The following is a 24,512-nucleotide window of genomic DNA, read 5'->3' on the forward strand; positions in this document are numbered from 1 at the left end:
GTAGAGAGAAAGGACAAAGCCTTCTGGGTCCCTTTGGCCTTCATCCCACTCAGCAAATGCATTGGTGGGTTTGGGGTGAACAGACTCGTGTTTTAATATTATGGCTTCCAGTTCCTAATTGGGTGACCTCGGATAAATCATTCCATGTATGCAAGCCTGTTTCCTCTCCTTCGGAGGGGTGCTGGGTTTGAGTAACGTAACACCTGTGAGCCTTTGGCCTGGCTTCTGGTGCAGTGTACTTCTTTGGCTACAGCATGGGTCTCCAGGGGTGTTTGGGTCCAGCTCTGGGAAGAACATTCTGTCAAGGCTGGACCCAGGCTTTACTTTTGGCCAAACTGGGAGGTTCTCTGGGCTCCTCCTTTCTTTCAGCTGTCCGTCTTCTTCCTGCTCCCCTTTGATGCCGCCAACAAAGCTTCCTTGGTCATGACATTCCCTGGCCCGACAGCTTGTCTTGTCAAGGTAACACACTCTTCGAATCTCCCCAGGTGAGCATCGGCAAGCCTGCTACACTGGGCTCCTCTCCCAGGCAAGGCCGTGAATTTTGTCCACTAGAACTTGGCCGAGCTCTTCTGGCTGTGTGCCCCTGGGGCACCTAGCCTGCTTACCTCTCTACCCTCAGCCCCCAGCCCCAGCCCAGGGCACTTCAAACAGTCCATTTCAATGGTGTATTGGGATAGAATGGTCTTCCCTCTTTCTGATCTGAAAGAGTGATCCTGAAGATAGAAATGCCTGGCCAGCTCCAGGGCTGTAAAAGGAGATTCCCTTTTGTGAAGACCCAATGTCCTTTAAATTATTGAAGGGTCTTGCAACAGGCCTTTGCTGTGAGGCATGAGGGGGAGGGTTTGTTGTTTTGTTGGGGAGGTACGTTTTTTGACCTCAGAAGATGTCAGTCGAGACTATGGATTAGGGCAGGAGGGAGAAAGGAACTTGTTAGACCCAGACCAAGACCTTCTTCAAGAGGCCAGAGAGGAATTCTTTGATGAAAACAAGCCATTCCCAATGCCAGGGAAGGAGTTCTTTGTCTCCGTGGAAGCCGGAGAAGTTATAGGATGGATGCCAGGAAGAAATATATATTTCCCAGGGGAGGGCGCAGACCAGCTGAACGAAATCAGCATTCTTCCAGAAAACCATGATGGCAGTACCGAGGCCAGCCCAGCTGCCACTGTCCAGATCCTTCGGAGCCTATTGCCTGGTCCAGCGCCCCCACGTCTGGGGTGCTGGTATTCTCCAATAATGGAACACGATCGTGTGTGTTTTCCTGCATGACTATAGCTCTCGCAGTGTGAGCCTACAGAGTGACTCCAAAGGCCAGCCCGGGGGCTTCGTGGACTATCCACATGGAAGGTGTTGTTTCGGAGGCTTTGGCAGGAAGGCTGAAGTTCAGGGCTGCTTGCGGTAACCCAGACTCCTGTCTGCTTTGAAGGCCACTGAATATTGTGTCTGAATTGGTACACCTGTGTGGTTGTCCTGTGGAGGTGGCAGTAGAGGTTCTCCCAAAAGGTAGGGGACAAGGATCTGTAGTTCGGGGCAGTCAAGACCCTTGCACTAAGAGGAAGCTTCTCTTGTCTGCATCCAGAAACAGTGCCCGCTAGGAGAGTGGACAGCAAGACCCTTGGCCTAGGGGCATCTGCTTCTCTGATTCAGACGCTCAAGCCGAGCAGGACCTTATCAGGTCTAACCCCTTCAGCCCACAGGCCAGGGAAACGATCTGGACCTGTTGAATGACGGGCCGTTGGCATTCCAGAGGGCATTTTAAACACCTCCCATCCTTTAGAATTGCACCAGCATCCCCAAACAACACTGGGCTTATTAAGTAACCCACAGTTAGGGACAAGGTTGAAACTAGAATCCAGACTATAAAAAAAAGGCCATCAGGAAAAAAAAAAAAAGAACAAAACTAATGCCATAAACAAAACAAAATGAAATGAAAAACTGGGGAGAATGTTTGCAACTCCTCATACTTGGAAAGAGTGAATTTCTTTAGTATACAAAGAACCATTATAAATTAAAAAGGAAAGAACCAACGACTCAACAGAAAATGTATCCGGGAATGGACATCATCTACAGTGGAGGAGGTTCAAACGGCTCTTAAAACATTTACAGAGTTGCTCAACGTCACGCAAAAGGGCAGAAATACACATTTAAAATATGAGACACTGGTTTTTACCCATGCAGTTGGCAAAGGTCAAAAACGTCTACATCGCCCAGTGCCGGCCTAGGCTGTGGGGAAACAGACACTGTCATACGATATTGTTGGAAGCATAAATTGATAAAATCTTTATGAAGAGTAATTTGATAATAACTATCAAAATGAAAAAGTCATGTTCCTTTTCACCTCCAGGAATCTCTCTTATAAATACATTAGTGCACTTGCAAAGTGAGCACGTACAGGCCTATCAGTAAAACACTGGCAGCAACAAGAGAGTTAGGGTCAAATAATTACGAGCCTACTTCCATAGAGGATTTCTTAGATAAATTATGGTATATCCAGATAATAAAATATTACACAGCCATTAAAAAGAATGAACCAGCTCTCTGGATGGATACGGAATAATTCCTAATGCATATTGTTATGTGACCAAAGTAATTGCAGAATACACACAGCCATTTGCATGAATAGTAATATGTGTGTGTATCTGTATATATGTATATGTGTATATGTGTATATATATAATAGTAATATACATGTATACACAATATTTGAAATTGTTTGTATGCGCACAGGTTCTCTTTGGAAGGATACACACAAAATCACAGTGGGGCCTCCGGGAAGGGAAAGTGGGCGGCTCTCAGCATAAATCTTGGCTGAGCACACGTCTGGGCTGGGGTGGAGGGAAATTTTCACTGTATGCTTTCTTGTTTCTTTTGAATTTTGTTTCATATGTGTCTATTTCCTGGTTTTTAAAAATGACAGACAGTTAATTCAGCTCTTGAAGATTCAGAGAGGAGGGTCTTGGGGCCAAACTCACCTATCTGACAATTCCACCTGGCTGCCTGTGACCTTGGTGGGACGCAGACCAGAGAATGAGGCTGTATCTGGGACAGACTCAGATGTGGGCCAGAGAAGGCCTGGGGTGGGGAGGAGCTAGGCTGGCTCAGAAGGTCTGGGGGACCCCTCCCCCAGTACACTGGAATCAGAAGGGAGCATTTGAAATGCCAGTGATCTTGAAAACAAATGGCTACTTGGGTCAGATGGCAGGCCCATTTCCAAGTGCCTGTCTGACTTTTACTCCTCGCAGTCCGGCAGGGTGAAGTCTGTGAGGATAGGGATGGTTGGGTAGCTTTTTGCAGGCCCTGGGGTGACCTGCGGTGGCCCGCCTGAGTAGTGCTGAGCTCCAGGGTGCACCGGTGATGAAGTCAGCTGGCTTTTGAGCTCAGGGGCTATTCTGTGATGCTGCTGTATTCTCTGAGGTGAGATCTGCACTGGGAACAGGTGGGAAAGCAGAAAGACCATGGCGTTTGGAGTCATGCTAGTCTGGCTTTGGGTGTGAACTCTACAAAGAGGGGGATTATAGTGTTAAATCAATTAAACAAGGGGACTTTAATGTCATTGTGGCCTACACAAGGAAACCCAAATAAGCCTATAAATGCCTCAAGGTTATGAAACCAAAACACCAAGGACAGCCCATCAGAGACAGCCAGTGAGGGGTTCAGCGATAGCCGATCAGTTTCCTCCCGTTGCTCTGGCATTTTCTCTTTATAAATGCTTCCCTAAGCTCCTGGAGGCGGAGCCCTCCTCACTATTTTTGGTTTGATGCTGCCCCATGTGAATCCATGTTCTCTCAATTCATCTGTTCAGCATTTTCATATGTATCAGTTTTATCTTTTAGCAATGGATAGGAGCAGGATCCTTAAGCTTTCAGTCTCCGGTTCCCATCGGCAAAGTGGGGGTGATCTTATCCACTCTGCAGGGCTGTCATTCAGTCTGATGTGAGTGCCCGGAGTCTCAGCGTCTCCCAGACGCCCCTGTGGCCTGGTGCAGGTGACACTCTCGGACCATGGCAAGACGGCTACTTTAGTTAACGGGCTCTAGGCAGGTGGCTTAGGTTGGAATCCTTGTTGTGCAAATAATAAGCTGTGAGATTTAGGGTGAATTGCTTAACCTCTCTGTGTTACATAATCTGTAAAACTGGATTAATAATAGTACTTAGTTCACCTAGAGTTGCTGTGAGCATAAAAAGTGAGAAATAACTCGTTCCATAAAGCACATAGCGTGGAGCCCAACTTGGAATCACCAGTCAAGAACATTAGCTGTTGTTCTTATTATGAGTATTGCTTTGGAACAACTGGATGTATCAGTCCATGACTGATCTTAAAAGTTTAGTTATCATCGGCACCTGGGTGGCTCGCTCAGTCCATTAGGCATCTGACTCTTGATTTCAGTTCAAGTCAAGATCTCATGGGCTGGGAACATGGGGACCCCAGACCCCAGAAACAGGCTCCATCCTCAGCAGGGAGTCTGCTTTTCTGCTTCTCCCTTTCCTTCTGCCCCCTCAGCCCCCGGCCCCAGGTCTCACTCTCTGTCTCTCTTTCAAATTAAATAATTAATTAAAAATTTAGGTATTGGGTTGAACTTTTTCTTTCTTTCTTTTCTTTTCTTTTTTCTTTCTTTTTTTTTTTTTTGGACACACAGTGAGAGATGCTGGAATTGGCACCCTCAGTGTGGGCAGCTTACATTTTCCAGAGATACAGGTCAGGCAAATGGGCAAAACACAGCCAATTAGACTCACCGTGAAACTGCCTCCCATCTGGCAGGGCCCATGTGGGACCAGGTCAGGGAGGAGTCATGAAGGGGCTTATTTCAAAGAAATAAAAATTGCCGAGCCGTGCTGTTTAGAGAGAAACACGGGGCATTTGGAGTGGTCTTTGAAGGAAATGGAAATGAAATTCACAAGACCTCGGTGGAGGGTAGAGGCAAGGGTCTGCATCATGGGAGGATGCTGGATTTTTTGTGAGGTTCTGAGTACAAGGAAAGGGAGGCCATGTTTGGGAAGCTGCAATGTTTTGGCTTTCTTTCCGGGAAATAAATGTTATGGGGGGTGGTGAGGGGAGGCTAGTGGAGCCAGAAAACCTCTATGCAGAGCAACTGGAAGGGTGTAAGCTGCTGCACAGGCTCGAGACACTGGCTTTGAGGGGGCTTAGCATAGCAAAGAACCCCAAAAGGTCCAAGAACACAGTGGAACCGATTATTGATGTCATGTCAGAATGGACATTTGTCAGAGGGATTTAATAGCAATAATAATTCACTAGGCGCTTCCTCCCACATTAGATGACACATCTCAGCAGCACCAGTAGTGAGGAGTCCCAGTAATCACGAAATGAGGGGAGTGGGAAGGAAAAGGGCTCAGTGCAGGGTACCCAGATTCACTTACAAAATAAGCCAAACAACACATCCTGCAGGGAGTACACCTGGGCCCCGCTGGGGCCTCCTGCCTCCCCAACATTTTAGCAGAACTTTGTGTAATTGATTGCCTTTTGATTCAGGAGTTTCTAGAAGTGTGTTTCCATCCTACGACTGGGCCAGGCTGAAACTCAAGGTGGGGGGAAACCGTGGCTGTCCGCTGCTTCAGAACTCTATGTTTTTTGAGACAGAAGTATGGGGGCTCTTTCTACCCATGTTTCCCACAGATCTCACTTAGGAGACCACTTCCACCCTGATGTGTTTGCTAGGATAGCACCTGGTGTTCCGAAGCAGGCTGACCCCAGCGTCTGATCGCCCCCTGGTTACACTCTACTGAATGAGAGTGTAATCCCAGGCCACTTTCACGGAGGCGAGCTGCGCTGGGCCCCAGCTCTGGTCCCCAGGAGACCCTAGGACAGGGGACATCCAGCCAAAGCCCTCCCCGGCCCTCTGCGATCGTTCCAGAAGCACCACGAATCTCAGCGCCCTTGGCACAAAGAGAGAAGAAATCGAAACAGGATCTAGGTCCAAGCTGTTACTTAATTACGATTATTATTTTTCATTTCACCACCAGGAAATTTCAACCCCAGGATGGCCGAAAGCAGAAGGCCGTACACCCTGGAGTCGAAAACCTATTTTGTAAGCACTTCCCTCGCAGCCTCCCGAAGTTTAAATATTAATTTGCCTGTAATTGGCGGAGAAAACAAACAGGCAAATTAAAAACGCAACAAAGCTGACTTTCTCCTTCCTCGGAGCTCCCTCCCTTTTCATTTCACTGCCGCCTAGAACGGGATATAAGACAATGGGACCCGGAGCTGGGTGGAATTCTAAGCCCAGGCTTGCCTTAAAGCTACAATATGGATTTAATTTATATGCAAATGCAAGCAATAAAAAGGCAGACACTGTAGAAATTATAGGGTTCCCCCCTCCTTTTCTTAGGAGATGCTCAAACCCTTTCTCTCCCCTTCCCGCGAAGACTAATTATTATTGGTTCCTGCTCCTTTCCCCTCTCCTCCTGCCTACTCTGGGTGTAAACTGGGTCCTTTAAGAAAAGCAATGGAAGATTGGGAATAAGAGAAGGAGCATCAGGATAATTTCACAGTCTGACTCCCCACCCCCACTTTTTTTTTTTTTTTTTTTTTTTTTTTGCCTGAGGGCCCTCCTGTTGGCCAGTAGAACGCAAAGCTGATCAAAGCTAGCCGGAAGCCTTAAGTAGGCCAAAATGGGCCTAAAGTATGCTAATAGAGGAGCTAAATATACTTTAATCCTGTTATAATACAAGGTAACTTGGAGGCAGGGAAAGGGCCTGGTGGCTTTGGCAGGGGCGGAGGGGGGCTAGGGACCCCTGTGAACCCTGAATAGAAGTTGCTTCCTATTCTTTCTCTGGCTGGGAGTGGGGAGGGGGCCTTCTTCCTCAGATGCCCACACCAGCCCCGCCTGTCCCGTTTACTGAGTGTCAACAGTTGGGTGAGCAAGACTTCTTAGCCCTTAGATCAGTACCCTGTGACCCTCCACATTGAGGCCACACCATTCAGTCAAGCCTTCCAGCTGTTGCCTGAAGGATGAAGGTTTTTTTTTTTTTTTTCCGAAGTACGGCATGGCTTAGGGGACACTAGGCAACAGTTTTAAATTATGTCCTTACCACCACCCAGCTTGCTCTACAGATCCTGGGGCGGGGTGGGGGGGTGGGGGGGTGGGGGGCGGCTGTTCTGTGCAAGGGCCGGCGTGTCGCGTCTAGCCTGGTGAAGAGCAACAAGGACACCCAAGTATATTTTGGGCAGCACCAAGCAGGCCTTGGAAGGGAACCAGCCTCTCTGGCTACCTTCAGAGCCGGCTTCTGCGAGGCTAGCCTTGATTTTTACAGAGGAGACCGGGAGTGGAAGTTGATTTGGTAACTTTCCCTGAAATAAGAGGTTGGGGTACTGTTTCCCACCTCTCTCTGGGCTCTGGGCCTTGGGGGCTCTTTCCAGAATCAGGGACGTGTTTCCTGAACCGGGTCTCCCCTTGGAAGAACCAGGGTCTATACTCCCCCGCCCCCTTCCCGGAGGACCCCAGAGGATGGTCCCCAACTGCCTCTGGTATCAGAAGATTGAAAACAAAGGTGGCACTGGGGCCTGCCTCCCACCCTGTGGCAGGAAGTCGGAAGGAGGAGGAGGCCAAGGGCCCCAGATACCTTTCTGTTAAGTACAAATTACATACTGCATATGTTAAGTTGTAATGGTGTATTTTGCATCTGACTTACTTTCGTGAGAATGCCAGTACTTCATCCCAAATGCGGAGTGCGTGACATATGCAAACAAACAGAATTCAGTCCGGACAGAATATGTCTTGTTTGAATTCAGGCCCAGCTTTCGCTTTCTTTCTTTCTCTCTCTCTCTCCCTTTCTTCCTTCCTCCCTCTCTCTGTTCCTTTCTTCCTTCCTTCTTCTTCCTTTTTATTCCTTTTCTTTTTCACTCAGTCACTCTTACTTTCTTCCTCCCCTGCCTGGACCCCCTCCGGCCCCTTCTCAAGCCCCCACCTGGATGCTCGGAGAGCCAGAACACTTCCAATGCACTGTGCTTTGGGGCATTGGCTAATGAAGTTGGCCAGAATGTGTATGAATGATTCTGTCTTGAAAACCTGGCACTGAACAAAGAGATCATTTCTATACCACCCCCCGCCCCCATCAGGCCTCCGTACCCTGGTCTGAAGGTGAATGGTTGTACCAGGTGTTCCCTGAACTTCCTGGAAGCCCCTGGCCATCCAGGTGGCTGTCTGTTCCCAGCCTCTGCTGCACGTGTACACAGGAGTTTAGGAGAGCTGGTGACACAGTAGGTGTGGAGTGTGCATTCAGTGTTGACACATGTCGGAGGGAAGGGCCTGGATCACCAGCGTCACCAAGTGCAAAGAGAACCCACAGACAGCTGAAGAGAGACGGGGTTTTGATCCTGGCTGTACCACTTCCTGGCATTGAGATTTGGGACAAATGCTGAAACTCTGCACATTTGAGTTTCCTAATCTGCAAAATGGGGGTAAGAATCTCTATTTCTTGGGGTTTTGAGGATCTCATGAGCTGATACCTGTGATGTGCTTAATAGGCACCCCCCCCTTTTAAAAAAGATTTTATTTATGCATTTGACAGAGAGAGAGAGAGAGAGAGAGAGAGCAGGAACACAAACAGGGCGAGTGGGAGAGGGAAAAGCAGGCTTCCCGCTGAGCAGGGAGCCTGATGTGGGGCCTGATCCCAGGACTCTAGGATCGTGACCTGAGCTAAAGGCAGATGTTTAATGACTAAGCCACATAGGCTCCCCTAATACGACCCTTAGAACATGGTAAGTACCTCTTGAAAGTTGTCTTTACTACTCCAAGACTTAGAACATTGCTACTCGCGGGTAACCAGAGGAAAAGTCCCTTTCTGCCCTTTTGTTTCAGTAAGGGTCAAATGCATAATCTGCCTGGAGCTAGTTGTGAGGGCTCATCTGCCCCCAGTGTGTTTTCCTGCCAAGTTCAAGAGCTTCGGTGTTACTCATATCTGGGTTCAGGGTGGATGCTGAGGTCCTTGGTCCTGAGGTGGGTCTAGGCTTCTCCTCTCACATTCTCCTTCTCTTGGTTCTGCTTTCCCTCTCGCATATCTTTTTGGAGTCCTGGCATACGGCCTCGATGAGCATACAGAGAAAATAAAAACTATTTGCAAATGTCCCATCTGGCCAAGACTTTCTATTTCTCGCTTGAGTAGAACCCCCCCCTCCACCCCCAACAACGCATCTTGAGGCCTGACTCATCACTTCTGTTTTTGCAACAACTCATAAACTGGTTTTAATTATACGGTGCTTTTCCAAATAAACAACTCTCCCGAAAGAGAAAACAACCTCTGATTTTTGTTACATTAAGTGAGAACTGATTCCAGCACCATGATTGCTGACAAGTCAGTGACCGGAGGCTTCTCATGCTGTCCTTGTGTTCCTGCCTGCCCTCCTGGATGGGAGCACCAAGGACATAGGGAGCCATCCCAGGGTGCCAACCAGAAAAACCCAAAGCAGAATTTCAGGACAGGGCTCTGGATCCCCACTGAAATTCAGGAGTTGTTTTGGTAGCTGTTTTGCCAGGGGAAAACCTGCAAAGATTCTTGTCTCCATCATCAACAAACACAATATTATTCTGACTACAGTGTGACCCACGAAGCGTCCTCTGCTTGACTTCCAGACGGAACGCCATCAGCCACGTATGAATAACAGCAGCGTATTTCTGAGCAATTCCTCTTCTTCCTTTATTTAAACGCTTTATGTTCCACACATTCATTAACATTTCCCTGCATGTCTCATTATTATCTCATCAAACATTTATTATTACTTCAAGATAGATAATTAAAATTTTATACAGTTATTCTCTCTGTATGACAATCCCATGGATTTCGGATCTCCCCACCCTCCCCAGAACTCCTCTGTGCCTTCACAATTGTGTCGTAAAACTCACGAACTTTCAATTCACCGTGCGGAAAGCAGAGAAACAAAATCTAAAATTCATTTTGAATGGGGAGTTTCGTTTCCTGAATAATGACTCCGTTATGGCAGTTGTGAGAGAGTCAGAGAAAGAGGTCTCACAGGACAGTCCTCGCTCTTCATCAAATAAATAACCCGTCGCCATTGGTCACATTATGAGGTAGACAGACAATGTCCGTGAGTGATTTTTAAGGCCAGAAGTGGATTTGTTAGAAACGAGGACTCCCAGACAGCAAATGCAATAAACTGCTGAAGATTAGCAAAGAGTTACTGTCTTTCCAGGATGCATAATACATTTAGGATTAAGAAATTTTGATATGGATTATATATCACACATATTGCACAGAGCACAGACGTATCGAATTTATTGCAACCAGGGTGAGATGTTTTTTTCACTGGAATTTAAGAATGTAGATTGGGTTTTCAGCTACTTACAGCTCGGAAGAGAATTTCCGGGTGGGAGGAACGTCCAGCCTTAACAAGCCCTTGGCCTCTTGCTTTTCATGTGCTGTTTCCCTGCCTAGACCCAAGCGCAAGCAGAACAGTCATCTGAGACCAAACCCGGCCCTGAGGGGCTTGACATGCAATTTCTGAAATTGCTTGAATTCAGTTTTGGAGCTATAAATCTTATTGTTCCACTGAAAAATAATCATTGCCAACCTCCGGGAAATTCACACCGTCACGCATTTTTTCTTTAAATATGCAAACCGGGGAGATGTCTGTATTGTCTGTCCAGTTAATTAAACAGGTTTATGCGCCTTAATTCGGGAAAAACACAAAGGCTATTCTTTCATTGCCTATCACCTCAATCAAAGAAGGAGAGGGATGGGTTGGGAACCCACGTCTTCTAAACTTGATAAAAACGTGGTCTGAGAAGTATCACTTGGCAAGTAACCACTTTCCCCACGTTGGGGCTTTCTGCACATAGCCGGTTCAGACTTCAGCATCGCTCGCAGGAGAATGTTTGCTCGGTCTGGGTGGTAGAGCAGATGCGGCAGGGACAGCCCGGGGTTCCAAGCTGGGGAATAAGGTGGAGGGCTAGTCTTTTTAACAGGCACTCGAGCGGTTTAGCCCCTGTGTGCAGATCTGTGGTTCTGCACTGGGACTCATGCCCAGGGACACACGGCCAACGCCACTGCTGGCCTCTGATCGATGCCCACTGACTGACATCAAGTATGTCCCTTCTCCCCGGCCATCCACATGTTCTCAGTCAGTGGCAACGGCACAACTAATCTGCCAGAATTTATTAACATATAAAACAGGCCTGGCATGTCGAGAAAGAATGATCCTTGCCTTCAAGGAACTTTAATTCATTAATTTTTGTGGTGCTTTTCGCGTGTGCTGAGCAAAGAAAATAGGGCACAATACGGACGGACGCTCCCTGATTTGGGATGGTTCAGTTAAAGATTTTTAAACTTTATGATGGTGTGAAAGTGATACCCAGGCCAGTGGAAGCTGTACGTGGATTTCTGAATTTGGATCTTTTCCGGGGCTACGCGGTGCTCTCTTGTGGGGCTGGGCCTAGGGCAGTGCGGCTCAGCGCCTGCTCAGCCAGGGGATCCCCAGGACAAACAGCTGATACACTTCAAACTACTCTGTACTCCAATGGCTGTTTGGTTTCTCACTGCAGTAAGGTCTCCAATCAATGACCTGGGATGTTCAGCCCCTCCCCCCCTTTTAAAAATAGGCTGTGTTGGGTGATTTTTGCCCTGCTGAAGGCTGCCATAAGCGTTCAGAGCACATTTAAGATAGGCGAGGTTAAGCTGTGATGTTTGGTAGGCGAGATATAGTAAATATGCCTTTGATCTAACAGTGTTTTCAACTCATGACGGGTATAGGGGGGGGTGTATCCAGCTGGTGAGATTGAGGAAGCTCCATGCAGGCAGAGTATAATTTGGTGTCAAAGCATTTGGTATAGATGGTGATCCTCAGAGGTCTGAGAGGTTTGGAAGGCTTGGGGCTGGCTTCAGGGTCAGGGCTTGTGTGATAAGGGAGTTGGCAGGGGATGGTGGGAGGGCTTTGAAGAAGCTCTAACATGCAATCAAATCCTTATTGGGCCTCTATAGGATAAACAAGGCACCAGGTTAACTGATGTGAAGCTAGTCCCCAGAGATCTTCTGAGTAATATAAACACTCAGGTGGAGGGGACAGGACATGATGCATCTTTGTGAACCCCCACCCTGATTGCTTAGGGGGCACTCCACCCAAAAACTATACTTGCAACTAAATTAAAATCCACATCTGTCCTTCTGGATGTTCTTTGCTTGCAAAAGACTATTGAATCTCCCCCCCCCCCCTTTAGGTGTTTTTAGGGCCTTCCTCTTTTTCCTCTAATTAGAGGGCCTTCCTCTAATTCCTCAAGAATTCTGCTGATTCTAGAGTCTTTTCTTTAGGATGCTGAGATCCTGGGTTCCAGCACACTTCCTGTACTCTCAATACGTGAGTATTATCTAAGGGTCCCTCGGGCCCCAACAAGATGGGAGGCTTCTTTGGGTGGAGTGAAGGCACAGAGGTAGTGTCTGCCCTCCAAACTTGACCTTGGATTAGGAAGATAAGAACTGAAATTCACTGGTGCGTAGTGAGGTCACTGTCATAGGGAACCTGTGAGGTCCGGTGTCCTATTGTCACCATCTTGGAAAGGGGAAAAGTGAGTCCCAGGATGGATTTTAGGCTGTCAAAATCACACAGCTGGTGGGTGAGCTACCCAGCTCCCAGGGCACTGTGTCTCTGTGACTGTCCGGAGCAAGGATCGCTTTGAGCTGGTCTGTGCACACCTGGCAGAAACGACTTTAGTAAGGAAGGGCTGGATCAAAGAACGGCTCTCCCACGAGGATGGGGGCTGGCTGAGCAGTGTCTGGAGGCTCATCTGTGACAAGAACAGACCAGCAAACAGCAGGATAACCTAACACCAGCGCCGTGCATAGTTTTGACTTTGCATTTCTCCTTCATTGTCTCCCTGCTGTGGCAGTATGGACCAGTCGGTGAGAAATGTGCTCCTTTGCGTGCCCAGACACGGCCTAACATGGAGCAAATCTGAGCTCACCCTCACCCCTAGCCCCGTTAAATTGGTTTGATCAGCCTGGTGGCCTGGAATGTCTGAAGTCTTGCAAAAGACACAGGCATGTTTGTTGGTGGGTCTCACATACACTCCCAAATTTGACACGACTCAACAGTTGCAAGCCTATCTCTGTCTGCTTCTTGTACCCCCCACCCCCATACCACTGCCCAGCCCCCACCATCCTTGCCACCAACATAGCAGAGGAAATATATCAGAATGACCCTTCTGGGTTTTTTTTTTTTTTAAAGATTGTATTTATTTGGTTATTTGAGAGTGTGAGCACAAGCAGGGAGGAGGGGCAGGGGCTGAGGGAAAAGCAGGATCCCCAAGGAGCAGGGAGCCCAATGCGTGGCTCAATTCTGGGACCCTGGGATCATGACTCGAGCCGAAGGCAGATGCTCAACCAACTGAGCCACCCAGGCACCCCCAGACTCACCCTTTTAAACATTATTTTATCCTGAACAAAATCCTGATTTTAATGATCGAGTGAGTGCACGTCTATATCTTAGAAAAGTCAAAAGCGTTACACAAACACAAGGTGGGGTGGAGGGGCAGTTTGGCTTAGAAGCAAGGAGGGCTGCTCTGGGCTCAAAATGCCCAGACTTTGGAGAAGTCACTGAACTGATCTTCTATTTCTGTGTCCTTTTTTAGAAATGAAGTGAAATAATCAGTGCAGAGCACTTCGCACGGTGATTGGGATGGAGGGGGCACTCCGTCAGGGGAGCTATTACCGTTCGTGTTTCTGGATCCTACATACATCTCAGGGCATTCATCCAGTACTCTCAACCAAGAACACCACACTGTCCCCATTCCTCACTGGATCCTGACATCCTCTGGTGCCCTGACAAAGGTCTGGAATCGGGGTTAGGGTTGTCTCAAACCAGGCCAGGCAAGTATAGTCCAGGAGTGAAGGGGCTGGATTGGGAGGCGGTAGAGAGTGGTGGGGTCTGTGGCAAATCTCAGGGGGTGACTGTGATCTGCTCTAATCATTGCCACCTATACACGTGTGCCAAAGCCCCAGATTTTTCAAGGAAAGCCAGACTTTTTTTTTCTTTTGGAGTGAGGCTAGTTGGTAACTGCTTACTTAATATCTTCTGAAAATACAGTTCAGGCCGACTCTTTGTGGCCAAACCAAACATGGCTGTGGGCCAGACGCGGGCCTCTGGGTGCGACCTCTGGCTCAGAAAGCCTGCCTGCTTCTGGAGAGGCCCGAGGCTAGGTGGAGCCCAGAAAGGCAGATGCTACTAGGCACTTCATCTTGTGGGAAGTGTTGGGAAAGTCTAGGCGGGCTCCCGCAAGAATGTGGAGATTATTAAATGAGGGTCTAGCTCAGCCCCTGGGGGGCAAATTGGAATTCAGTGTTGTTATGGTTATATGTTCTAGAATGCCTGTTTCCCCAGGATCACTTAGATGAGTGAGTGATAGTGTTGGGGGCCAGGTCCATTCAATTTTTAGTCTCTATTTCAGTGTTAATGTCGTTTGTATGATCTTGGGGGTATCATTATGTTTTTCTGGGTATGATCCATTTCTCTTAATATATTTTACATTCTTATTTGCTGTTGGTATAATTATCCCTGAGGCATTTGAATACTACAAAGGCCTTTATTTTATAATTTTTTAAAAAGATTTTATTTATTTATTTGACAGAGAGAGACACACACCAAGAGAGGGAACACAAGCAGGGGGTCTAGGAGAGGGAAAGCCAGCTTCTCGCTGAGCATGGAGCCCGATGTGGGCCTTGAACCCAGGACCCCAAGATCATGACCTGAGCTGAAGGCAGACGCTTAACAACTGAGCCACCCAGGTGCCCCTAGAAAAGCCTTTAGAAGTAACCTAATTTCCACTCCCTGTTTCACAGAAAAGAAGCCCCAATATTAAAGAGAAGTTGAATGGCTCACCGAGGGTCCCACAAGAAGGCTGCTTAGGCTTCTACCTTGGTTCTGAATAGATCTGAGATCTCAGCTCTATCTTTGCTTAGTCAAGTGACAGGTCAAGAGCTTGTCTGACAAGGACCAGATGGGAAACATCATCCTGTCTGGGTCTGGGGACTGGTGGGTGGTTCACACTACTAGTCATGACCTGAGTAAAGGGGCCTGACCCACATTGGAGCAGGGATTAGAAATTGGAGGTGAGAGGGAAGGAAGGGGAGCTGGAAGGAAGGGGATGGAGGGTGAATTGCAGCCCTGGGAAGAAGGGGTCTCTGACTCTTGGAAAGTCCCTGACCCTGCTTGATTTTTCTCCACCTCCTCATATCCCACACTGCATGACAATGTGTTATTATCTTCATTGTCTGTGTCCTCCAAGTAGAATGTAAGGTCCATGAGAACAGAGTGCTTTATTTTGGTTGCTGCTGTATCCCCCATACTCAGCACAGAGCCTGGAGCAGAGCTGGCCCCTACAATGTTTGTTGAATGAGTAATAGTGACAATGCACACACATGCAAGAGTGGTCATACTTGCCTCCATCCTTCATGCATGGGAGGGAAGGGAGAAGTCATAGGTCCACTTATGCCTGGTGGCTTAGGCACCTTGCCTGCAGTGACACTTCTAGAAAGTTCTCGGAAGACCCAGAAACCAGAAGACCCAGAAACCAGTCCCCTGATTCGAAGCATGTGATTCCGTCCCCTCCTCCCTCCGTGTATAAAGCCCACAGCCTGGGCAATACAATTCTTGACTGCTTCTTCTGTGTTTGTGGGTGGGAAGGAAGTTTTGAGATAAAAGCTTGCAATTTAAGAAAAAAAAAATCACCAGAGATTCATGCATAGAATATCATATTGCTCTGGCTTGGAGTGGTCAATACCACGACAGAGATTCTCATGTTTAAAATAAAAATGATCCCACTTTTATCCCCCAAACTTTGTCTGAGGTCACGCTCCAGATGGAAAGCAGGAGGAGTTTTCCGAATTGAGGAAATGAGGTAAAATCGTGAATCCCAAAGCTGGCACCCAGACTTGGAGAGTTCCCAAAAATCAGAGGGCTCATCCCATTCATAGAATTATGGACTTACAGGGCTTAGAGCTGAATGGACCTTAGAAATACCATCTGGTCCCATGTTTCCTAAAGAGTGGGGCATATACTCTGGCTAACAAGAATATATGCATTTTGTATTTTCATGGTTACATTTTTATTTTAATGTGTAGTAGACAGAAATAAATATTTCATTGGTACCTGATTTCAGGCTACTGTTTTAGGATAAAGCTGGGAGAAAATTGAGTTATTAAAAAAAGTACTAGGTTTAATTTTGTGAAAGTGGCAACAATCCTGTTGGCACGTAAATGCTTGAAGTTTGGGAAACATAATTTTGTAGTCAATGATAAAAAGACCTGGTAATAGCCTTCACAGGGTCATTAAACAAATTGATGGCAAAGCTATGATTTGAGTGCTGGTCTTCAGGTGCCCTGGCCAATGCGATTCGCAGGAGGGGCAGAATATTTCCAGGCTCCTCAACTTCTATATTCATCCTTTCCCGTCCACTACTGCTCTGCCATCCCTCCACTCAACAAATGTTTCCTGGGCAGCCACAGCCAGGTATTGGGTGGGACAGAGTAGACACGAGGATTCTGTCATTCTCTTGTTCCCCACGTAGCCTTCTGTCCATCTGTCCTCGCAGCGAGGCACTCACGTGAATCGGGAGTGAATGCCATGTCCTTTTGATCAGACATCCTCAGTCCTCTGTTATGATCACTTATTTATCAACAAGATGCATCTCTTTCTTTACCATATTACATTCGGGATAAAACGTGCACAAAAGAAACGAGTAAGTGTGCTAAAAATAAAGCAAGTGGCCCTTTAAATATTAAGATATTTGATTTATCAGTAGGACCAAAGGAACTAAATAGAAAAAAAAAAAAAAGGAATACAAAGGAGAATACTATAGAAGAAAAAGTAGGTGAGCCAAAGGGATATTAAGTAATTCTTCTTGGCTTTTTAAAAAAATTAATTTTATTTATTAGCAGCAAAGAAGACTTTTGATCTTCACTCCAAATTGTCAGGAACTTTAGAAAAATACATTGGAAGATCTTTTAAGGTTGGGTTAACCCTTTATAATAGACCATTGGATTCAAAGTTCTGGTTCTGTATTATTTGATTAATTAATTAGATTTTTAATGCTTAGTTTTAATGGTTATCAGAGCGAAAACAAAACAAAACAAAACAAAAACCAAGCTTTACAAAGACACAGAGATCCAAATGGAAGAAATGCAATGCTGGCTGTGCTTACTAAATCAAGATGCTCATTTCAAAAAAGATTCCACCCAGCAATTACACAAAGGTTTTTAGCGAAATTCATCTAGTCAGCTAGTCAGTTTCCATCTTCCATAATGTCAATTCTTGTAAGCTAATCAGAAGTTATATTTTTAACAAATGGGTTCAAGATTCACTGACGCTTTTCTTTGGGAAAATTTTTTAAATAAGTTTGGAATTGTTTCCAAGTTCTTAAAAAGTGCATATATGAGGGCTTTTTCAAGAAAAGGGATTACATATATTATCTCAGAGAACAAAATCACGCAACGATGGGCACGTTTTCAAACATCCATGCTAAAGGTCCTTTACTACAGCTTACTAGACTTCGTCAAAACAGTTATTATCACTTCTTTAAGGTGCTACTTTTACATGGAAAGATATGCTTTTAAAAAATTAAGAATATTCTGGTTGTTTATCCTGTAATAGCTGGTTTCATCACAGAAAACTCCAGTGAATTTAGAACACATTTTTTTTTTGTCCAAGAAAAATGTATAATTCGTCTTAAAACTGATCACCTTTTAAAAAAAGATTTATTTATTTATTAGAGAAAGAGAGAGTGAGCACAAGCAGGGGGAGGGACACATGGAAAGGGAGAGACAGAATCTCAAGCAGACTCAGAGCCTAACACGAGGGCTTGATCCCATGACCCTGAGCCAAAATCAAGAGTCAGATGCTTAACTGACTTGAGACACCAGGCACCCCCAAATTGATCACCTTTTAAAAACTAGTTTGCCATGAGAAGACTTACGGTCCTTGTAGAGTACAAAAGATTCTCGTGGTCACTCTGCATCATATTACAGTGTTGTAAGCATTCTACTATTTACGTTAATTTCATCCATAACACCTGTACTGACTGTAGGCGTCACGAGATGCTGAAATAGTCAGGGGAGTGAGGAGGCCATTGTCATCCTCATCACACTATAGACCAGCCACAGTCCCCTCTACATTCCCTACCTACCACGTGACATATAAGGCTCTAACTTAATGACCCAGTGAGGGCAACGGGTGCGAAATCCTGAATTCTGTATTTGTAAATTTGTGCTACTTTTTAGAAACATAATAAACACAATTAGAATTTCTTACTTGTTGTCCACACACCCTACACTGGAGGTGATTCAATTGGAGAAAGATCCAGAAGGGTCTGCATTGCAGAATTATATGGCATAGGCTTTGAGGCTGGTGGGCTGAGATGTCACATAGTTGTCATCGAGGGAGTGAGCTCAGGCTGGGCACTGGATGAGTGAGGTGTTTTGGAAGTGGGAGAAGAGCTGATCAGGGTCCTTGTGGCAGGCAGGACCCCCTGGGCAGCCTTCTGGGAAGGTGTGGGCTCTCCTTTGGCCTTGCCTCTTGGCAGAGACTGACAGGCTGATCTGAAGCCAAGAAGCTGACCTCCTGTGACTGAGGGTAAGCTGGAACTGCATGATACGGGGTTGGGGGTTGGTGGCTAGGGTTGGTGCTCCTCTGATTCCTGGTGGAACCATTGCCCTTCCCCACTCATGTCCACCATGGTCTTGGTATCACTGTGTCCTGGCTTCTCAGGAGTGGTCCAGCCACCCTGACCAGTCCAGTGCATAATTCTTCAGGAACCATTGTCCCGAGACTCTTTTGTCTGTATCGGGCACCTTAACCTTGGCCAACCCTGAAGGCAGCAGCTCTCATAGATATCAGCCCTGAAAGTGAAGGATCAGAAACTGTAGGTCACAGTAATGTAAAGACATTTCCTGCCATGCTTCCTAAAAACCATGGCCAGATGCTCCCCTGTCGGCCATGGAGAGACTCCCTCCATATGGGTGTCTGTAGAGGCGCTAAGAGATCTGTCTCTTGTCCCAGGCCCTCGAGCTCTCCTGCTAAGTCCCATCACCACATTTTGGTTTGGGAGACACTGCTACTCCTTTTTTCATTCTTAGCCCCAAACTTAGAAAACACCTTCCTTTCCTGATCCCATAATGAGGTCAGAAGTTTTGAGGTTCAGGGCTCTGGAATTTCCATGTGGCCAGTTTAAATCCATCCACTGTTTGCAGATCTGAGGAATAAATTTCAGAGGATGTGGCTTATTGGTATAATTGTCCCCCTGGGTACATGTCTCCTTAGCCCCCACCACCCAGGAAATACATCTAGATTCCTCAGTTCCTCAAAGTCCAAGTTCAAGGCAATGAAGCCCTAGATGTAGAGAAGGACATGTGGCCAGTCTGATTTGTCTCATGCCAGCCTTCTGGGGTTCCTTGTCTTTCCGGAAAGGTGATGCCATTTCCCATTGCTGGGCATGACCATCCATAAGGATTTTGCTTCCCATTGCTGGGCATGACCATCCATAAGGATTTTGCTTATCTATTTGAGCTTGTACACCAGTAAGTAATTAATCTGGCTAACCAATATTTATTTTCTACTGTGTGCCTGGCTCTGGGAGAAATACTGAATATCCAAAGGTAAGGGACACTGTCATGGTCTCTGTTCTCCATGAGCTTACAGGCCAGTGGGAGAGCTCATGTGAAACACACAACGATACAAATGTATGATTACCAATAGGACCAGACCTACAAATTAAAAATAAGGGATCTACAGTAGTGGATAATAGTGGTGGGGACTGACATTATCTCTGAGGAAGAGGGCTTTGAGCTGAGAAGACAATGGAGGAGGAAAAGAGTAGCAGACAGAGGGAAAAAGTGTGCAAGAATCTGCAGTCGAAGGGAAGTCTTTGGCTCAAAGACTCAGCAGCCCATCAGTGTGGCTGAGCCAGGAGCCGTTCCCCATGAAGCTGGAGAGGCGGCCAGAGGCAAAATCACCACTGGCCTTGGATGGTGGGCAATGACTTTGGACGTCATGTTTTTTTTTAAATTAACTTATAATGTATTATTTGTTTCAGGGGCACAGGTCTGTAATCATCAGTCTTATATAATACCCACTGCTCATTATGGACTTCATCTTAAAAGTGGAGAGCCACTAAAAGTCTTAAACTCAGGGAATGCCGTGATTCCACTGTGTGTGGATTAGGGGAGGGAACTAGACAAGGTTAAGAGACTGGAGACTATTGAAAGCTATTGATAATGTTGATGTTGAATAGAATAGCGGAGGATCTTAGAATAACAGGAAGACAGTGGAAGAAGGGGATCGCAGTGCTGTCTTGAAACCAGATAAGATGACGTACTGACGCCATAGAAATTAGCGAATGATACAAACCAGGGCTTTCTTTTCTGTGGAGATCCGGTTGTTAGGCTTTTACCAGTACACTATTGCTTACAGATAACCCCTGCTTTACTAGCAAGTGGCTAAGGACTCATTCCCAGAGCCTGTCATGTTGTTGCTGGGGATCTGCCTGCCAGACTGCCTCCTGGCCTCCACTGGCAATGAATCAGTCCTTGAGCTGCCGTCAGCCTGGGATGCATGTGGCCAGGCGCTGAATATGCATTCTGAATCCACTGTGATTCTAATGCAACAAATGGGAATAAGCTGCCGCTGTCTGCCAAGGACAGTGATCAGCACAGAGGGCCGTGGAGATCAACTTCGTTCCATCTTTTCTCCCTAAACGAGGAGAGACGATCCTGTCCGTCCTCAAGAAAGAGAGCGTTAGGCCACCATTGGAAATTCGGAAATGAAGTGCGAGTGGTGTTCTCTGGAAGGTCTGGGAGAAGAAGGATTCGTTCCAAGTGAGGGGATACAGCAATGTAGGTGAGGTGCTCGGGATGGGCCTTGAAGAACGAGTAGGTTTTTGGCAAGAAGAGGAAGAGAGAGGAGAATTCTTGCCTGGGACACAGCATAAGCAAAGGCCCAGAGGCAGCGAAGCATGAGGTATATTTAGGGACTAACAACTGATCAGTATTAAATGGAAATATTAAGAGTGTGTGTGTGTGTGTGTGTGTGTGTGTGTGTGTGTGCAGGGGTGCACGTGTGCGAGTGCATGTATGTGAGTGTGTTGGTGAGGGGAGTCTTAAATGTCATGCTGAGGCATTCTGATGTTATTTGCAGGCAGTGGAGAAGCAGAGAAGATTCTGGGCGTTGACTCAGACAGGCAGCAGTATTGTTGGGGGGTAGACCTCTGTCAGGGAGACTGTTCCATGCATCCCCATCTGGGCTCCAGCATTCCACAGTGTGCTGGGGACCTTCTGTTCTGCCGGTTTCAGTGCCATTCTGGTCTCCTTTAATGGTCCCAACACACATTCCACGCTCAGGCCCAGCTGGGTGGCTCTTGTCAACACTGCAGGGATGCACAACTCAGATGGTGGACCTGTGGGTCATCACCTTGGGACCCCCAGAAGGTGGCGCTGTGCAAGCCTTCTGACGTCTTGGATCACGGTGATGACACACCATGACACACAATGACGTAGATCCCTGGTAAGCGTTCCCAAATGGTCACTTCTCCATGTCCCTCCTCTTTGATGCCAGAAAGGCACAGGACTCAGTATATTGGCCACGTAGATGCTGGAGGAAGAGTGCGGTGAATTGGGTATTGTTATTTCCCCTCAGGGAGCCTCAGTGAGCCTCAGTGTTGTCAACCATAAAAAGGAAGGTAGTAACACCAAGCATAGACTCCAGTTTCCTTCAACAGTGGTAGTGATCACCTTCTTATAAGATGGTTTGAAAGATTCAGTGTGATACTGTTTGTAAGTGTTGGGGACATAGTGGTCAACCCATGGTGACCACCACTGTTGTGTTATTTGTGTTAAAGGACTTCATCGAGGAGCCTGGAATGAAGCAGGACCTCAGTGGACAGAAATTCTGGCCTGGACTAGGTGCTCACTTAATCGGAGTTTTCAATGACCATGGGCTCATCAGCACACCCCAATCTAGCCTGTCTCTACCAGCTACAGGCTGGACACTGCTTGATTTGCCCTGGCCCTATCAGACCACCAGAGCCCAGATCCTTCACTTGTCTTATGTTTGACACTGGCCCCCACAGATGGGACGTGCCACATGGAGTGACAGCAGATGAGAGCGAGAGGCTGGGGTTGGGTACTGTTTGCTCCTCAGAGGCATCTAAGAAGCTTCCGGAGAGGACATCATGCCTGAACTGGTTCCTCTGAGGCTGGATGGGACAGTGTGCAGCATGGCGCACGCATTGGGTATAGAGAGGGACACTTATAGGGTGCTCCCAAGCAAAGAAATGCTCCTGAACACCCTGGAAGCACTGGTTCCCTGGTTATGTTCTAGCCAACAGTGAAGAAACATCATGTTCTGTTGGACAGATCCTCCTTCACATATAATGGCAAAGACCCTCCCCTTGGCCAGACTTCAGTCAGGCTCTTTTTGTCATCTTTTTGTCTAGGCCTATCCTTGGGCCCCATCTTTAGCCTACTAAGTCCAATTGTAGCAAGACTCTTACCAGGTTAGTTTAGAAGGAATATCCCACCTTCAAAATCTGGTCAGACTCCTCATCCCCACCGCCCCCCCAACAGTATGTGATCCCTGTGGCCTCTGACCAGGCCCTGACCTCACCTGTCTACCCAAAGTGATAGCTGAGAAGTGCTTGGCGGGATCCTGGCCCAGTCTACTTCTTACCATATCCTGGCCTGGGGTGTGCAGATGGACTCAGATGTTTCTGGCAGAAGCAACCTCTAGCTTCTCTTGTTGGATCCATTGTTCTGTTCAGTTCCCATGGGCTGGGATGGTGGGCTAGTCTTCTCTGGTGTTAACACTCTGACCCTGGACTTTTGAAGATCTAGCTTCTGCCCAACACACATCTCTACCAGACACCAAGCCAATCCCAGCCTCATTGCTCCTTTCCTGATGAAAGGGAACTCAGTCCCCTACACTCCATGCTTTCACCTGTGCCAGTGGCCTGATTTGCTCTTCCTCCTCTTTAGTTCAGTCCTTCCTGTCCTTCAATCTTCAACCAAGGGACCATCTTCATTAGGCCTCTTTCCTGACTGCATTCTCTTTCTACCCAGCGCAGGCTGGCACAGCACACCCTCATAGCTTCCCAGTACCTGGACTCCTTCTACTGAGGCCTGGATGTTGCTATGCTGTCCTCACCTTTACATGAACAATTGTCCAGAGGACACCTAGGATGCTGCCCAGGTACGTAGTTCAGGTTCATTGAATGAATGAAAGTGCCTGGCTCATCCTGAGGTCCCTTCTTTCCTTCCTTCTCAGCTTATGTTTTGTTGTCCCAGACACCTGCCTTTCTATTCTGTTTCTGGAGCCTTGAGTCCTACCTCTGAACCCATAAGGAAGATTGGTCTTGAACTCAGCAGGAAAGAGGGAGGCAGAGGCAGAGAACCAAGTCTAACTCCTTGCCTTCAGTGTTGACTAGTGTCCAAGCCACCCAAGCAGAGGGTCCTCTTATCTCATTTGAAAAAGGAGAAGCCATCTCATTCAAACCTCTTCTCCAATAATCACCCTTGACCTAGATCCAAGCCACTATTGCTCTTGCTTAACCTGCCTACTACTCTTTCTGCTCCAGTTCCAAACTCCTTTGCCAGGCTCCCAGGACTTCCCAGTCTGGCTAACCCTGGCTAATTCTTCTCTCATCTGCCATGAGCTCTTCTGACCCCCACCCCCCTCCCCTTCGCCACTTCCTAAACATTTCCTGGGACTTGGCACATACTGTTGCTTTCACAAGAAGTGTTCTTCCCTCTCCTCCCTGAAGCGCCACCCTCCCCAAGACCTGGTTTGTTTGATGCCTCCACTAGTTCCCATGGAATTAACCACTCCCTCCTCGAGGTCCCTGTAAAACCCCAAGTCATATATGGAGGCCACCAGGGACTGAATTTTGCTTTAGTTATTCATCCATACTTGGCTCTCCCTAGAGAGTATGAGGAAACCTGACTTTTCTTGCTCCCTCTTGCCTCTCCCACCCCTCAAGCCTTGGAGACGTCTCATCCACGGTAGGTCCTTCATAAACCCTTGGTCTCAAGGGGATTTCTTTCCTAGCTCCGTCTGGCCACCCAGGTCCTTGTTCTACAATGTACAGCTCAGCAGCATCAATGTTACCGATCACCACTCAGGATCTACACTGAATGAGTTTCTCCGGGGATGTAGACAAATCCTTGAATTTGAGAACCAGTAGCCACACACTCTGAGTTCCTTGTGTCTAACCCACGTCTTCACTGCTTTCAGCTGACCGCTGGGACAAAACCCCACGGCGCTCTCCCTTTCTCTTTCTAGGGGCTTGAGAATGTTGCCTCGCACCTTTGCATGTCCTCAAGCAGAATAAACGAGAAGCGAGCTCCTAACGTGCCAACCAGCAGGTTCCTCTCTTCTAATCCAGTCCAGATGCTTTGGGTGACTCCCTTTCTGGAATGTAAAAATAACACTATTACCAACCCCTCCTCCTAGTAGCCTTTTCTCTGTAGCCAAGTTAATTCCAAATAGAACATCTGGAAATTCTATTTTGTTGC

Source organism: Mustela putorius, unplaced genomic scaffold (assembly GCF_011764305.1).
Source record: "Mustela putorius furo isolate JIRA1106 unplaced genomic scaffold, ASM1176430v1.1 tig00003867_pilon_pilon_pilon, whole genome shotgun sequence".
Classification (NCBI taxonomy): Eukaryota; Metazoa; Chordata; class Mammalia; order Carnivora; family Mustelidae; genus Mustela; species Mustela putorius.